Source organism: Phyllostomus hastatus, unplaced genomic scaffold (genome assembly GCF_019186645.2).
Source record: "Phyllostomus hastatus isolate PE091 unplaced genomic scaffold, TTU_PhHast_1.1 phas_scaffold_21, whole genome shotgun sequence".
NCBI lineage: Eukaryota > Metazoa > Chordata > Mammalia > Chiroptera > Phyllostomidae > Phyllostomus > Phyllostomus hastatus.
The window spans coordinates 36,290,310-36,308,265 of record NW_025334017.1 but is presented as its reverse complement, the minus strand read 5'-3'; positions in this window follow the sequence as shown (position 1 = coordinate 36,308,265).

Below are 17,956 nucleotides of genomic sequence, written 5' to 3'. Positions count from 1 at the left end.
ATCAATACAAAATCATCCTTCATTGATAGTCACTGGTTTAGAATCTATACTGAATAGCCATGCCTGGGTATAATCAATATGATTCCCTTTACCCTCATCTCCAGGAAGAACTGTCACTGTGTTCGTGGGTAAGTGGCCTGAGCAGGCCGCCGTCCCGCTGAGCAAGGCTGGAGCGGCAGGATGGCGACCTTCAGAAGATGGGGAGGTGCAGCCCTTGCCAGATTCTCATGCTTTCAGTCGGGGGCTGCAAACGTGCATGGAGGGCAGCATTGGGGCTGCAGAGGTGTTTTGATTTATTGGGGCAAGGAGTCTGCTCTGTTTTGCTCTAAAACGTGCAATGATGTGAACTGAAGGGGTGACGTGGAGCAGGAATTCTACCCCAGCCACACCCCACCTGTCACTCTTGTCTCAGGCAGGCCCCACCTGTCCACACACTTCCATGATCCACCTGTCACTTAGGCATTGCAGGTTAGCCTCTCCTCCAAACACAGAAAGACTCCATGGACCAGAACCCCCCTGGATTTCTGTACCCTGTCTTCTCAGAGCAGGAAGATGGTCACGCAGGGCTCCTGTCCCGCAGCCACAGAATCCAGACCCGACCCAATCCAGCCCCGGACCTGCCCCGCCCTCCTCCTCTCCACCTCTGCACACTCCACTTTCACCTCTGCCCTCGGTTTGCAGGGCTGCATTCAGCACAAGGGAGGCGGCTCCATTAATCTCGTCAATGGTTCTCACCTTTTTAAGAGGCTAGACAAACGACGTGCTTCTTTTCACAGTTTTTAAATGATGTGGCTCTTGGCTCTGACTTGTCCTGAGTAAACAACTAGGCAACAGGCCTTCACAGGTGTCTTCTGACTCATCGGGGAGTGGAAAGCGCAGAGGCCACCCCAAGCTGCAGGCTGGGTGGGAGAAGCTTCGGGATTTTAGTGCCTATTTTCTTCTGCTTCCCTGGTCTTTCATACAGAGCAGGAGCTCTTAGAGGTGCCATCTTTAATTCCTGTTCTCAGGGGGAGCTAGGTCAGCTCAGGTTCCCTGACACTGAAATGTTACGTTCACTGAGAATGTAGACATTGTTTTCTACCTTTTTAGAAAAGACTTTATTTATTCTCAGAGAGAGAGAGGAAAGGAGGGAGAAAGAAAGGGAGAGAGCCCTGGCTGGCGTAGCTCAGTGGATTGAGCGCGGGCTACGAACCAAAGTGTTGCAGGTTCGATTCCCAGTCAGGGCACATGCCTGGGTTGCAGGCCACGGCCCCCAGCAACCGCACATTGATGTTTCTCTCTCTCTCTCTCTCTCCCCCTCCCTTCCCTCTCTAAAAATAAATAAATAAAATCTTTAAAAGGAAGAGAAACTTCGATCGGCGACCTCTCGCAAGTCCCCACCCAGAGACCTGGCCTACAACCCAGGCACGGGCCCTGACCGGGAATCACCTGGCAACCCTTCGGTTTGTGGGATGGAGCCCAGCCCACTGGGCAGCAGCAGTCAGGGCGCCGACCTTTCTTCTCCCTTTAGACACTGACGCTCAACCACAGTTCCAGCGTTAGAATTTCCATGATTGCATCATCTCAAAGATCATTTGTTCTTTTCATTTGTTCTTTTGTGTGTGTGCATTTTTTTTTACATTTGCATTGCCGTTCATTTATTTTCTCTCTTTGATCAGGAGGCGTGAAGCGTCTCGAGGAGTGGACAGGAGCAGACGGAAGAGCGTTGGTGTACACGACCAGAATGGCTTTGTCCCTTTTGGCCATGGCGCTCTGCTGGGGCCCCCACCACTGCTTCACAAAGTCTCGTGTTCTTCGTACGAAAGTGGAGGCAAGTCCTGTTTTTGAGTTCACCACCTTGTGCTAAGTGCTTCGGTTACCTGGTAGATCCAAAGGGAAGAGGCCCGACAGGGCACATTCTGTATACCGGAGACTGCTTATCCGGCCAAGGCCACCATGTGGCACAACTCTAGGGGGCGCCATTCTGAAAGGTTTGTGGGAATGTGTCCCCTGCAGGTGTGTGGTACGCAGTCAGCGTGGCCTATATGCATTGGCCCTGTGGAGTGTGGTTTTACTTATTCTGTACCTGGATAGATCTGTTTTTAAATAGGCAGCGCCTGTCCATTCCATATATCCATAATAATTCCTAGAGGGTCTGACTCAGGGTTGGACTTCTTGAAACATCAATAGATCTGGTGGGAACAGACTTACACAAACGAATGATTTTCCGCAGTTCCTTGGTGAGGAGTAATTGGCATTCTCTGGCAGAATACAATTAATTGTCTAGGACATGGAGTTAGACTATATAGTTACGGAATGTTAATTAGATAGGAAAGTGTAAATAATTCTCATTCCAGAGTGTGGGTTCCGTCTGTCCCCACAAATTCAATTACTGTTTCATAAAGCCTGGGGATTTCCTAGCAATTCAAACCATAACATCCATTATCTTAGGGACGGCTTTTCTTTGTTTGCCAAATATTGCAACCTGACTGGACACCTGCTCACTGCAGTTACGGAGGGTTCACACCTGTTCTCCAGGTCAGTACTCTGCTCCTGCTGTATCAGTGAGTGGGGCGGGAGTGTGCTTCCTTTGACGAGCAGGGGACCTTGCTCATCACGTGACTATAAAGCAGGGACGTTTTGTTTCGCTTTCTCTTGGTGCAGAAATATGGCCACTGCAACATCTTCTGTGGGAAAGCAGTAAAATCACCTCTGATCGGCTAAAGTTAAGGTTATTTCACTTACAGTTGGAGGATATAAGCCAGTATTTTCAAAGTTTATGACTGTGATCAGCAGGTGAGTTTGAAATTGATTTATTGGATTGTGACTAGAATTTTTTAAAAAATGAAACAGAATAGAATAGGGTAGGATAGAACTGAACTCAACTGAACTGAAAACCAGAAAACAAAAACCCAACATCAGAATGTGTCTTACATAGTATAGGGATGTGTACCTGTCAGAGTCCTCCAGAGTAATAGAGAACTCCAGAACCAATAGAGATATCTATATATCTACATATCTATATACCTATATACCTATAGCTACAGTGTCCAGCACAAATAACGTCCCTATTTTATTACAAAATCAGTCATTACAAAATCATAAGCGTGTAATTCTGTAACATAACAATATCACACTCAAGCACACCATATGACATTGTAGGTGAAATGTTTAAATTAAAACTATAAATTGTTACACCCACGTTATTACCCTACCAACCACACTTAAGCAGGCCTTACTTCTGCTGGACCCTCTATATCTATATCATCTATATCTATATCTTATCTATATCTATTCTTACCTGTATCTCTCTATATCTATATCTATATCTAGAGAGATTTTTGAGGAAATGACTCACATAATTCTGGAGGTCAGCGAATCTGAAGCCTGCAGGATAGGCCAGCAGGCTGGAGACCAGGAAGAGCCGATGTTGCATTTGAAGGCCAAAGGCTGTCTGTTGGCTGAATTCTCTCTTGCTTGCTAAGGGGACGGTCAGCCTTTTATTCTGTTCAGATCTTCAGCTTGATGGATAAGGCCCACCCCATTATGGAGAGCAATCTGCTTTACTCAGAGTCCACTGACTTAAATGTAAACCTCATCAAAATAACACCCTCACAGAAACACCTGGAATAATGTTTGACCACACACTTGGGCCCTGTGGCCCAGCCGAGCTGACATATAAATGAGCCATCACAGTATGTATCCGTGGTAGACGTTCACGCCGTTCACCAGGTATTTTGGTTCTCTTCCCAGGCTTGTGGTGACGTGGCATTCCCCCATCCCCTTGACATTCGATGTGGCCAAGTGACTTGGCCAAAGAAACATGAGCAGAAGTGGCATGTGCCCCTCCGACCGGAAGTTCGAGATGCCACCGTAAGTTCTGCCATGCTCTCTTCTCCTCTGCCGACAAGACGGGTGACCTTGGAGACAGTGGCGGCTCCATTAGTCTGAGTCCGGAAGCGAGGACAAAGTGCGGCAGGGCCCCCAGCCACCGTATATGGTGTGCATGCCGTGAGTCAGAACAGAAGCTTTGCTGCTTTGAGACTTCAGGATTATTTACTCCCATAACCCATAACCCATTGGATCTGATTACGTGTCAGTCATATATATACGTATGTGTGGGCGCCGAGTCATGATGCAAAATGAGCCTCTTCCTGTACGTTATCACTAAGAAGTGTGATAGCCAGTGATAGAGATCGCAGGTTTAACCTACCTCCTTTATCCACAACAAGATTAGAACTGGAAGATCCCCGAGAAATCATCCAGTTCGATGCTCTTGTTTTAGAGATGAAGATACTAAGGCCAGAAGAGTTCAAGTCATTCACCTGAGGTGCAAGTGAGGACTAGAACTCAAACACAGGTTAGACTTCAAGCCAATGCTTTACCACAAACCCATGCTCCGGGGGGATCTTGTGACAGTAGCTTTCAAAACTATGAAACCTCATAAAATGCAAGCCAATGGCATTATCACAGTCAATGCTCCATGAAGCTACTGTGACTGTCTCATGCCCCACTGTGTCTCCAGGCTGCACATCACCACGCACATAGCAAATGCACAATAAAAGTATCCCTGAAGGAATAAATGAACGTAAAGTTCTCGGCAGCCCCTAGCTGCTAACTAATAGGCACAAGGTTCCTGCAGGATCCATAGGCTAGCCTAGGTTTTGGACAGTATTCCCTTCCTCCATCTTGATCCCATCTCTAAAATAAAAGCCCATTCTCCCCAAACCGTAAGAAGGTCTTCTCCAGAATACACGTCCTCAGATGGAGATCTGGAAAGGGTGAAACAGGGTCCCAGTTTCTAGGGGCAACCATGAGGACCCGAGAGCCAGCACGGAGAACCCCTTTCAGGTCAAACTAACTGAAAGTGGGAGCGGAATCACCGGGGGCAGCTAAGGGCAGGCCTGGTGTAGGTGCTGGCGGGGAGGAGGGCTGGTTCCGGGACAGGCGGGAAGAGGCTGCAGAGCTACTGCAGATCTGACTCGAGTCCGCCCTGCTCTTTGAGGCTGTGGGCTGCTGCCAGGCACGGCGCTGCCTCGGGAATGCCGTTTCTGTGTTCCAGGTTACTCCGCCCTTGCTCTTTGTCACATGTGGTGGTTGAGAGAACTTGAGGAAAGAGTGCACCCTCTGTTCTGCTCTAAACCCTGCTATCCACGTAATGATCTCGCAGCTCTGCCTGGGGACACGTGACTAACAATTACCATTCTGTTTCCTTCTAACCTCTTTTTGGATTCCACCCAGGAAACAGCCTTTTCTAACTTTTCTGGCGGTCGTACATAACGTTTCTCTTGTATGCAGGGTCTCATCAGTTGAGTGGATTCTTGTGATTCTTGCAGGCCCTCCCTCAAAGCCACCACCCTGGCTGTCCTGCGTCAAAGCTTCCTTGATCCAACATCAATTCACTTTCCCCAATTTGCTGCAGTGATGGATCTCATTTCTACTTCCCTTTGCCAGCAGCTTCGAAGCATGTCTATCATCTCCTAACATCTCTGCAAACTTTCTTCATCTGTCCCTTACTTTGTCCTTGGACAAAGTACCATTCCTCCTTCCTTCTCCACCGAAGATGGTCTGTAGCGTCTCAAGGGAAGGATTTTCTGGATAACCCAACAGAAACTAGAAGAAAACTTGAGCAGATATTCTCAAGGGAGAATACCCAAATGGCTAATAAACATTTGAAACTATGCTCCGCTTCCTTGGCCTCCAGGGAAATAGGAATAAGAACCACCACTTACTGTCGGCACATGTCTGTTGCTGTGTCTGAGGAGGGAAAAGACCTAGTGTTGGTCTTCCTGCTCTTTCACTGCAAATGCCGATGTCATCTGATACAACCACTTAGGAATACTGTTTGACACTATCTGCTGAACCTACCTGTGTGCAGTTCCCTACAGTACTGAGTGCCTATGCCCATCCACAGACATATTCTAGAATGCCCATTGCAGTGCCATTCACAATGTCCTCAAACTGGAACTACCCACCAACCAGAGTAGAAAAACACACTGCGTTGCATTTTCACAGTGGAACACTATACAGCCATGGGGATGCTAATGGACAACCTCATGTAACAACATGAATGAACCTCACAAAACGTTGAGCAATAATAGAGCCAGGCACAAAAAGGGTAGATACTATGTGATACTATTTAGGTCACGTACTAAAAGACCAAACAGATCTGTGCCGACAGAACTGATGCTAGTTACCCTCAGAGACGATTAGAGAGCATGTGCGATATCTCTTGATTTGGGTGCCGGTTATACCGGTGTGCTCCTTTTGTAAAACTACGCCGAGTCGTTCAGTTATGATCAATGCACTCTTCCGTGTTCATGTTTCGCTCTCAGGGGTCAGGCTGTCTGGAAGCAGCCTCCGAGGTGGAGATTTATGTGCAAGAAGTTTTTTAGGGGGGTGCCCTCAGGAATATATTTGTGAGGGTCAAGGCACAATTGGGCAGCGGGAGTAGATGACCGGGAAGCAGCTGCACAAAGGCATCTGCCAACCCCACAGGGAGCTCTGGAGCCAGACTGGCCCTTCAGAGTCGTCCCAAACTGGAGTGGAGGTGCCAGGCAGTTATATGCCCAGGCTGACCATGTATTCTCTCTGAGAAGTGTCTCTTCAAGACTTTGTGCACATTCTGTTCAGCAACTTGGTCCTTTCTTTAAAGATGTGGACTGCCTCCGCAGAGTGCGGCATGACCTTGAATGAGGCAGCCCCTCTCTCTCTCTCTCTCTCTCTCTCTTTTTTACCCTTTAAATTTTTTCTGTGAGGGGAGGGCATTAAAATTCTAATCCCTTAGCAAATTTCAACTGTATAGCACAGTGTTATCAGCTGCAGCCACCCCATGATAAAATAGATCCTTAGATCTTATCTATCCTGCAACTAACCGTGTGCACCCTTAGACCAGCCTCTCCTATCCTCCACCCACAGCCCTTGATAGCCACTATTCTAATTTCTGCTTCTATTTTATTTTTTAGATTCCACATGCAGTGATACCAAATAGTATTTTTCTCCTTTTGGCTTATTCATTTAGTGTAAGGCCTGCAAGTTTCATTTACCTTGTAGCCAGTGGCAGAATTTACATCTTGTTTGAAAGAGTCTGAATGATTTCCCATTGCATGTATACACTACAGTTTCCTTGTTTAATTTTTATTCAATTTATTGGGGTGACGTTGGTTAACAGGATCATACAGGTTTCAAGTGTACAGCCAAGACATGGACACAACCAAAGCATCCAACAGAGGCTTTGTAAGGGAAGACGCAGTGCACACACACGATGGAATACTACGCAGCCATTGGAAAAGAGGAAGTACTGCCATTTGTGACAGCGTGAACGGACCTTGGGAATAGACCAGTTTCTTGATTCGTTTGTGGACAGACATGCGGGCTGTTTGCACACCCTGGCCTCTGTGAATACTGCCCCCAGCTCTCCGCAGCCGAGGGCGTGTCTTGGGGGAGAGGCTCCGCTGGCACCGCTGGGTCCCAGCCCTCCCCGCGGCCACACAACTGAGCACAACCACCGCAACCTCTACGTAATTGAATTGAAAGTTCAAAAAGAAATGTTCTGTCTTGAGCCATGAAAGAAAAAAAAAAACAGAAAATACTGGAAAGAACACATGAACAGAACGAGACAAGCAATGTGCACGCTGACGACAGACCAGCCCTGAGATGACCGTATCAGCTCCTTCCTGGGAATCTGCTTCATTCCCCTGAAATCTGGGTCAAGGCGGGCCGTGCCGGAGTTCATTCGCTACTTATCCTGAATCAGATGTTAATGTTTGTTTATTCACAGACCCATTAGTCCGTCCCAAGAAGAACTTCCTGGGACTTGTCCAGATACTTACAGCCCAGCAGAGGAGAATTTCCCTATTAACAGCCCAGGGTGGAATCTCCCATTTATAATGTGGATCTCCAAGGAGTGGTTACAGCTTCAGCATTTTCAGGACTTGCTGGCTGTTTCGGAAGGGCGGGGCTTGCAGGCAACGGTCCTGCTGGGCAGCTGGGTGGGGTGGCCAGGATAGCCCTGTCTGCTCCAACAGGACTTGGGCTGAGCTGGTCGTTTATTTATTAGCGTTAGGCTGCTGTCAGCTGGACAGTGCAGGCGACTTTGAGGTTACAGGCTCTCTGCAGCACACGCTGTGCCCTGTGGTGTCACGGGGCCCATTTTGAAAGCACATTCTGCTGGGCCCCACTCTCCATGGCACCACTGAGCGGAGTGGCCTCTTTGGGTGGGAGCCCACAGTCTCCCACCCAGTCAGCTCTCCACACGTGCATCCACCCCTTTCTCTCCTGGGGAAGGGCTGGGCTGGGGAGAAGCAGCCACCCGTGGGCTTTAGCCACCAGGAGACCCTCTGCAGCATGGAGAGGGCCATCCCCGGGGGCAGAAGGTAGCGTCTCTCTCCTCCATCATAAATGGCTGTGCCTTCCTTCCAACCATGGGGCAGAAACAGGAGCCAGAAGCAGCAGATGTGGGAGCTTGGCTAAGCTGGGATGGGGGAGGGGGCCACCTCTAGTGTCCTCTCTTCAGCAACAGTTTTCTATGGAGTCTTCACTTCCCTCTCCGCACCCTGAGCCCCCACTCTACACTTGAGGGGCCCAGTCCTGATGGCTCTGCCCATGGCCTTTGGGGTTAAGGTCTCTTCCTTTGCGAGGTGCTAGAGGCTCGCACTGAGCCCTGGGGCTTCCCATGTCTCTAACGGACTGATTTATATTATACTATAAAGGCATAGAGCACCCCACTTTGGTGACATGGATTGCCAAGGGTTTCGGGGGCTGTGGAGTTCCTGGTTGGACCCCCTTCCCGGCATCTGACAGCTGTGTTTTATGTTCCCCCACCGCCAGTGGACCTGGCGCAGGCACTCAGAAAGGCTGCCACGGTGGATATTATGCACGGCTGTGTCTCCCAGAATAGCTCTTCCCTTTGGGGAGATGCTGCTTTAAACTATTGGGACAACTGATGCATCGTGTTCTTGTGTCTTCAACACAGGAAGGGCACTTGACCCAAGGTGAGCCAATGGTAGGACTCATCGCTTTGTTCAAAGATTGGTTCAGGTATGGTCATGTGACATAGGCCGGACTACTTGGATGCCATAGCAGGAAGGTTCACTGGCGCAGACAGACGAGGGTCCTTTCCTGGCTAATTATCAAGCTGTAAGATTCTGAGCCTGAACCTTCTGGCCACTGTGTCCCTTCCCTGCTACATACGCTTATGGGAAGGAAGCCCACACAACAGCAGGAGAACGCAGAGTAAACTCACCCTGAGTTCCTAACACTGGGATGGGCAGGCATCCCAGTTTGCTGAAGGTATCTGGTTTACACCTGCTGTCCCAGCGTCATCGTGAACAGCTCCCTCCTTCAGTCTCAGAAGTGCTCCAGGTAGATGACAAAATGTATTATTACTGTCCTACTGCAGTGCGGGTCAATAAAGCAATAAAGTCTTTCCCTGCTAACTTAGTTCAAGCTGGATTTCTGTCACTTGCAACCAAAAACACTCTGAATGCCCTAGCACTCTCTTCTAAAGTAATCAGGAAAGTCTCTCCACAGGACGGCGGCTGAATCTGAGTGCTTCCACTGGATTCAAGTCTTTGCAGACACCTGATTCTAGTTTCGCATATGCTCTGTGGAACTGACACCTTGGGCTCTTCCAAGATTACCCATCCACCTCAGCTTGGTCTGAGTCCCTCTGTGCCTTGCTTCACCGTGGGTCAGCATGGCCAGCAGAGTTCACCAGCAGACTCTGGGACCAGGCTTAGGGAAGAAAGGAGCCAAGGCAGGCCTGAGGGACCACCTGGGGTAATGAGCTTCAACTGTTTTTCCCACCTATCCTTGCAATGTTTTGCTCAAAATTTAAAGTCCTGGAAGAGAATGTGGATTTCACTTGGGTTTGGGATTCATTCTTTCACCGGGAGAGACTAGGTCACCGTAATAGACATCTTATACATGATGAAAATTAGGGAGAGGCAATTCACCCCCCAAATACAGGTGCTGTTAGTAAAAAAAGGGGGGGTGAGTAAGAATGGGTGCCAGGAGACCAAAAACGTGTCCAGCAATGTGTACTTAATAATACGACTCGGGCCCTGGCTGGTGTGGCTCAGTGGACTGAGCACTGGCCTGCGAGCCAGGAGAGGTCACCAGTCAGGGCACAGGCCTCGGTTGCGGGCCAGGTCCCCAGCTGGGGGCACGTGAGAGGAAACCGATTGATGTATCTCTTGTGCACTGATGTTTCTCTCCCTCTCTTTCTCCCTCCCTTCCTCTCTCTAAAAATGAATAAATAAAATATTTAAAAAATAATTTCATTCGGTAGTTTTGTCAGCTATTTGTAGGGATTTGGGGGAAGGGGTTCCTGCCGAACCCATTCTCTTGCCTCACGTCACCTCTGTTAGGTCCTGTCCATCAGGGCTGTCTCCTTGGCCAACGTTGTATCACAGCCAGCTTCCAACACCCTCCTGTGATTCGGTCTTCAGCTAGTGGCTCGCTTCCCAATTCCGTCACTCTACACTTCTGCTTTTGCCCCCACCTTTGATTTCTGGCCTGTAATTTGTTTTTTTGTTGTTCTTTTTATTTTACTGACGGCACATCTCACCATTCTGAACTCAGCAGGGCCTTTTTAGCTTTGCATTTTAGTTTTCTCTTTCCCACCATCCTTCCCGTACAAAAGCCCTTGGCTATCACATCATTCAATCGAGTATGGCCCCTGAGGTCTCATACATTAGCGTGGACTCTTGCCAGAGACACCTCCACTGGTTCATCTCAAGCGGATGAAGGATGTAGTGGAGGAAGGTACTGGTCCTATTGTCAGACTCACTTGATTCATGTCCCAGCTCTGCCATCATTGTCAATGTCAAAACCTGGGACTTCATTTCCCAGCAGCAAGATGCCCTCTAGCTTTCCAAAAACTCTGTAAGTTTACTTTGGCCTTATTTGGTAAGTAGTTATTTGTCTTCAAATAACTAATAAAGCACATGGGTGTGTTCCTTTTCTTCAACACCATTGTATTAGGATAAGGTCAGCTAGGTATGCTGCAATAACAAATAAACCTCAAAGCGGGGTGTCCAACCTTTTGGAATCTCTGCACCACTCTGGAAGAAGAAGAGTTGTCTTGGGCCACATGTTAAACACATCGTGACATGTAATCACAAAAACATCTCATAATGTTTTAGGTAAATTTAGGATTTTGTGTTGGGCAGCATTCATAGCCACCCTGGGCTGCATGCAGCCTGTGGGCCACAGATTAGACACCCTTGCCCCAAAGTCTCAATAGTTGAAACCATAAAAGTCGGTTTTCTGCTCATGATAGCCTCGTGTGACTCAGGATGCTTTCCTCCACAGACAGCTCAGGGATCCAGGCTCTTTCCGTCACGTGGCTCCTCTATTGCAGAATCCTTTTCAGGGCACTGGAAAATGTAGACCTCCTATGTGCTCAGGAATAGGAAGCAAAATTGGTGAGCAAGCATCTAGTCAGTCTACACAATCACATTTCCCCAGTGGTGCATGCTGAAGTGGAAACTGCCTACTGGTATGTTTTGTTTTGTTTGAATTTTTAACATTTTAATACAGGTATGTTTTTTTATAATATGTATAATAATACAAAGCACTTGTATGCCAAGCATATAATAAGCTCTTTACATGGGTTGTCTCATTTAATTTAATTCTCATACCAACCTAATGAGGTGTTACAAGGATTAAACAAGGTAAATGTGGAAGTGGCTGGTGCTGATAATTATTCATTTCCATTTTCTGTGCATTTCACATTTTACAGGGCAACTACTCAAGTTAGGATATTAAAATAGTATCCTGGCACTGTGCTGAATTCATGTGTTTGAAGATAAATCATTCTGTTGTGGAGTTCCGTGCTGGGGACTGTGGAGTGTACCAGCCAGAGTCAGCGAGGGTCTGCAACGTTGAAACACAGCAACTGTGTATGTAGCGTCAATATGAAGCAGACAACGATAAGGACATAAAGAGAAGTCTGCTGGAATTCTGTGATTTAGTTTAACTGGGGGTGATTCGCAAAATGTCCCCTAGCTGACATGGACTACGAGGATGCCCTGAACAACCACGTTACTCATGACAAAAGATCCAGCTCTCTCTTTCCAGCTTTAGTTTTGCTTCTCATGCATTTCACCTCGCCTAGATTGTAGCTTTCGGCCCCACCCCCCACGTCAGATCCTACAGCATCAACACCTCCTTCTGCTGCCCAGGCGCGGATCCTGGACTCCAGTTCCTGCTGGCCATCCTCCATCATCTCCGCAGCAGACACAGCCTCTTCTCCACGTGGATTCGCTAGCGCTCCGTCAGTTACACGGCTTTGCACCCAAACTCAAGTTTACACTTGCCTCATCCCAGCCAGCATTCCAGAGATAGAGGTCAACCTTCCGTTAGCGCTGGAAGAGGCTGCTAGAAGCTGATAAGAAGGAATAACGGGCTTGAAGTCAAAATGGGGAAGGAAAGAGGGAAAGTCCGTTGGTGGTTAAGGAAGCAAAAGACAAGGCGGATCAAAGGGAAATAGCCTTGCGCTTTAACCCCCAGTCAGCATGAATTTTTTTAAAAAGGCACCTCTGCTTGAACTTTGTTTAGAGCCTGGACATGAACGGCCAAGAACCGTTTCACCAAGAAAGGAGAGTATTGAAGGAGATGTGGCGTGAGTGCTATTTCTATGTCTGCAGCAGAATTCCCTTTGGGGCGGCAGGGGTAGGGGTGGGGAGACCCCAGCCGGCGCCAATGACAGGCAGCCGCTGTTCCCCTGCAAGGGATGGTCTCAGCCCTCACGGAACCTTCCCGGGGTCTGAGCACACCAGTCCTGCCAGGCGCCAATGCACGCTTTGTTTCTGGACTTGCTTTTTTTCCATATTAAGAGGTTAACAACGTCCAAAGGCATGCACGATGTAGCTGATGTGCAGAGAAGCCACTGCCAAGGAGTGAGAAGAGGGTACTTCAGCCAGCGGTTGAACGTGGCTGAGGGGGATGTGCGTTCTTGCAGCTCCTGCTGCACACAGCTGGGAGCTGAGGTCAGAAAGCCCCCTAACAATTGCTGGCATTGTGGTAAGCAACCGTAAATAGGCATGGCCATTTTTTCTTGTTCTGGGCACTAATAATCTTGGATTGTTAATAGCCACTTTCTCTCCTGAGAGAAAGAAAGAAAGAAAGAAGGGGGGTGGGGGGAGAGAGAGAGAAACTCTGCCATAGTCAGCAACTTAGCTAGAACGTCATCACATTCACATTTCTAAGTGAACACCTCAACACATTCTTCTTGACTCCTGATCCATGCAAGAAAGACACTGCACATGCAAGAATGAGGGGTTTGTCAGCAATTAAGACACCCAGTACTCTCCCATCCTTTATGCAGATGGAAGCTTCCTTTCCTGTGTGCGCGCGCCTGTGTGCTTGAGCGAATGCAAAGTCCAGCTTCATCGCAGAGCCCTGGTTTTATAACCTGCTTGTTCTGCATGATGCCGGTTGTCAGGGATGTGGGTCAGAAGTTAAGTGGGGTAGACGGAACATCGTGAGATGCATTAGAACATGGTTACTTGCATTTGAAAGTGGTTACTTGAGATAATGTGCACAAAGCAAACACTTAGTGATGTAAACATATGAAACACTTAGCACATGGGTGGCACATTTGATTACTACCCACTATCGCCTCTAGAAGCCTGGAGTCCTGGGGATTTGCCTTGGTTCCTTTAATGGGGGGGTCTGTGTCTAAAAGAAGGAGCACCCTTTGCCTCTCCTGTATGCTTGCTGTGAGTCCACCTTCTTCTCTCTCAGTTCCGAGGAAGGGGCCAGATTGAAGGTCTCCTGTGCTCCGGCAGATGTCAGCCTGGCCTGCCTGGAGCACCCGGGGTAACTTAAGATGCACACAGGTTTGCTTCCAGGCATTGCAGGAGGGTGAGTGTCTTTCACAGGTCATCTAAGTAAGAGGGGAGGCAGGACAGAGGGGTCATCTGCAAGGCTTCTATTCTAGGCTCATGTCCATTTCAGGAAAGTCCATTGTAAAACTGAAGAGATTGGTACGAACACACATTTATATAACATACATTAATTGAGAGGTAACTGTGTGCTGGCTACTTGATTAGAATCTGGAGCTACAGGATTCCTTGATGTAGTTCTTATCCTCTAGGGCTCCCAGACTTGCAAGTTACATTTCAGTTGCCCACCTGTAATGATTAACACTTAATATAGCACTAGGAAGCAACAATATTATGTATTGAGTGAATGAAACGAAATGCACGTATGGAAGCAAAAGTGTGTGGGTGTTTGCTTCCAGAAGAGTATCTCAGAAGGAAGTTGCAGAAATAGGCACTACACCCCCAGCTTAGGAGCAAGAGAAAGCCTAAGAATGAACCAGGTGATAGGTAGAGATGTTGAGACAGAGGAAAGCGGGGGAATCCCTGGTGTCTGCGGGATGTCACGGCAGTCGCCAGGGTTGATGAATGAGTCCTGGATCATTGCTGTGCAGGAGGGGGCCAGGCGTGGTCTCCCATAGCATGTCAAGAAAGCAGAGTGGTCCAAAGAAGCCGGTTCTGGTTCTAGGTGGTTCTCAGCCACCACCTGCATGTGTGATCTCGTGCTCCTGGGCCAACTGGGTGGCCACAGGAGGCAGATACCACTAGCAGTCAGAGCAACTGGGTTCCAACTCTGGCCCCAGCACTTGGCCTGTATGTGACCTGGTGCCACCGACTTAACCTCCCCAGAGAGCTGAGTTCCTTGCCTATAAAATGGTCATTATACCAGAACCTCCCTCATGGCACTGTGTGAGGATTAAATGAGATCGCCCATAGAAAACATTTGGTAGAGTAGCTGGCATGTATTTAGATTGCAATGACTATTATTATTATTATTAGTATTATTAGTTTTTATAAGACTGTTTCTCCATCCATAAAATGACAGAATGAACCAGCAGTTTTACAAGGTCTCTTACAGACAAAAAAAAAAAAAAAAGGCCCTGATTTTGTGCTTTTGTTTCCGTTTATGAAATAACAGGAGGGTGTAGAGTCCGGGCCAGCTAGTTCTCTGAGGAAGCAGGAAAGCAGAGAAGGTGGACTTAAGCGTGTAACAGAGCAATCAAGGAGAGGATGACCATCAGCTGTGAGCAGAGACCACGTGTAAGTTAAGAGTAAGATGGTGAGCTCGCCACCTCCCGTTCCACGTCAGCCAAGGAAAGCCCTAGGGACAGCTTTTCACATCGGAGGTCAGTCAGCCCGGCCGCATGGGAAGTCTGAGAAAACAGTGGTTCTCTTGTCTCACAGACGGGCCGGTCTGAGGTTTGTGGATTCCAACCTTCCTGAGCGCTCACGGCACTCGTTTCCCTCCCGCTTTGCTGATAAACACCAGACCTGGCAGTCTCCCGGCTTAATCATTAGCTAACCTTCACATTCCCATGTCACATGGTCCTCGTCACACTCCTCCACTTTTCCTTTCCCAGTGGCAGAAACATTCAGCTCTTTTCAAATCTGGGCTCGTCGCACAGTTTTGGCCACACTTACACATTTTCAGAGCTGACGCAACAGAGCGAAGGGCCTTCCTCACTCCCCCTCTCTCCTCCTCACTGTCCTATCAGCCCACATCCCATCCACGCAGATTGGACTCGTAGAAGCATCACTAGCCACCTTCATAAAGTCTCCATAATGAATTATCTTAGTGCACCCAGGCACTTCAGACTCCAGGAAGAAGAGAGTTTAATATTTAAACCCCGGGGTGCAGAGGGCATTCAGAATAACATTTGGAGTGCCAGGAGGCAGAGAGAGAGAGAGAGTCACGTGGGCAGAATGACAGGCAAAGGAAGAGAGTTGTCAAGTCCCAGGTGTAAGACCAGGAGACACCTCAGCCAAGGTCTTTGCAGAGCGCTGCTGTATGTTGCCCAGAACATTCACCGGACGTACCAGGCAAGCAGCAGCCTGTGCCTCTGCGTTGCCTACAGAGAGCCTGTGCTAACAGAAGCACAGGGTGGAGGTTCTGCTTACATAACTCCAGCATAACGCTCCCAAACCTCTAGACTTGGGAAGCTCCCCAGAAATGGAATGCTGTCTCCATGAAAGTGTGCTCAGGGAAGGGACTCCTTTACAATGGAGATGATATCTCCAATTAGCCGGAGAACTATGGTTTGCCCCAGGATGTAAAGCACAATTGATTACTTGGATTGCTTTCTGAACAGGCTCTAAAATTGCTGGCAAGCATGATCTTGAAGTAGATAGGTAAATATGTTGCAGTCTGGTGGAATTATTTACTGTGAAATCTTGAGTTTCAAAGATTATGTTTGGTAAGTCATTTACATATAATTTTCAGTTTTAAAAGGTAAGGTGGCTGAATAAAATAAGGATCCAATGCAAACTTATTTTTGGCTCTCCCTCAACCTACAGCCACAAATCCAAAGGTATGTTTTCAACCAACCTGGGGATCTCCTTGCTCCTCAGTATCTGAGGCATACAGCAAAAGTGATTTCTTCTAATGTACTTAATTGAAAACAGAGTAGATCATATACATATTTTCTAACCCTACTATTATCTAGTCTATGATGGTTTTTTTCGATTACAGTTTACATTCCATATTGTTCTGTATTAGTTTCAGGTGTACAACTTGGTGGTTTACAAAGTGGTTCCTCTGATATTTTAAGTACCCACCTGGACTCATACATAATCATTACAATATTTTTGCTATATTCTATAATTTACATCTCTGTGACTACTCTGTAGCTACCAATTTGTAGTTATTAATCCCTTCCCCTTTTTCACCCAGCCCCCAACCTCCCTCCCCTCTGGTAGCCAACAGTCTGTCCTCTGTAACTATGAACCTCTTCCTATTTTGTTTAATTTTTTCTTTAGATTCTACATATATGTGAAATCATATGGTGTGTGTTTTTCACTGATTTATTTCACTGAACATAGTATCCTCTGGATCAGTGATTTTCCACTGGTGTGCCACAAGAGGCACACTTGTGTGTCACAGACCTTTTTAAAACATGCAATACCTGACTATTTAATTTAGTCAGGGACACTGACCTTTTTTCCCTTATACTGTCAAAAAAAAAAAAAAAAAAGACAACAGCCAAGACAACAATGGCATCCAATGTGAATGAGTCAAAATTATACCCATGTTTTGTCTGACTGGCAAAAAACACATTGTTCAGTGTGCCACCGAGTTTTAGTTTATGTGTGCCTGAAAATCACTCTTCTAGGTCTATCCGTGCTGCGGTAAAAGGTAAGATTTCATTCTTTTCATTCTTATGGCTGAGTAGTATTTCGTTGTGTAAATGTTCCACACCTTTTTACCTGCTTCTCTTTTGATGGACACTTGGGTAGCTTCCATACCTTGGCTGCTGCAAATAACTCGGCAGTGAATGTGGGTGTGCATATATATTTTTTGAATTAGTGTTTTGGGTTCCTTCAGATATATGCAAGCCTCTCCCAATGAAAAGAGCTGAAGTGTATGTGGTCGGTGGTGAGGATGCAGAGAGACAACACGTACAGACAATCTTATGGATCAGCGTGGTCCGACCGGATGATGGGATCTACAAGGCATGGTAATAGTAGTAATGGCTACCAATAGTGACTTTGGGAGCTCTTCCTAGGTATCAGGCACTGTGCTGACTTTTAAATATATTAACTCATTAATCTTCATATAGCTATATGAAGATATTATCATATCATTTAGTGAGGTTTGGGTTTATAAAAAAAATGAGAAAAGCAAGGCACAGAAAGGTGTGCTAAAAAAAAAAAAAAGCATCAGACTGAGCATTTCTGGGCCTATGGTCTGGTCCTGGGGATTAGTTGGTGTGAGTTTTGAGTAAGGTCAGAACTTTCCCGAGTGCTTTTTTTCCTTCTATTTAGTGGGCATAAAAGCAAAAGAAACATCCAATTATTATGTATTATGGGTTAGGCACAAGGATAAGCATTTTCCATGCACTATCTTGTTTAATCCTCAAGGGAGGCCAATGGGGTAGGTACTGTTGTCCTCATGTTACAGGTAAGGAAACCAGTCTAGAGAGGCCGAGTCA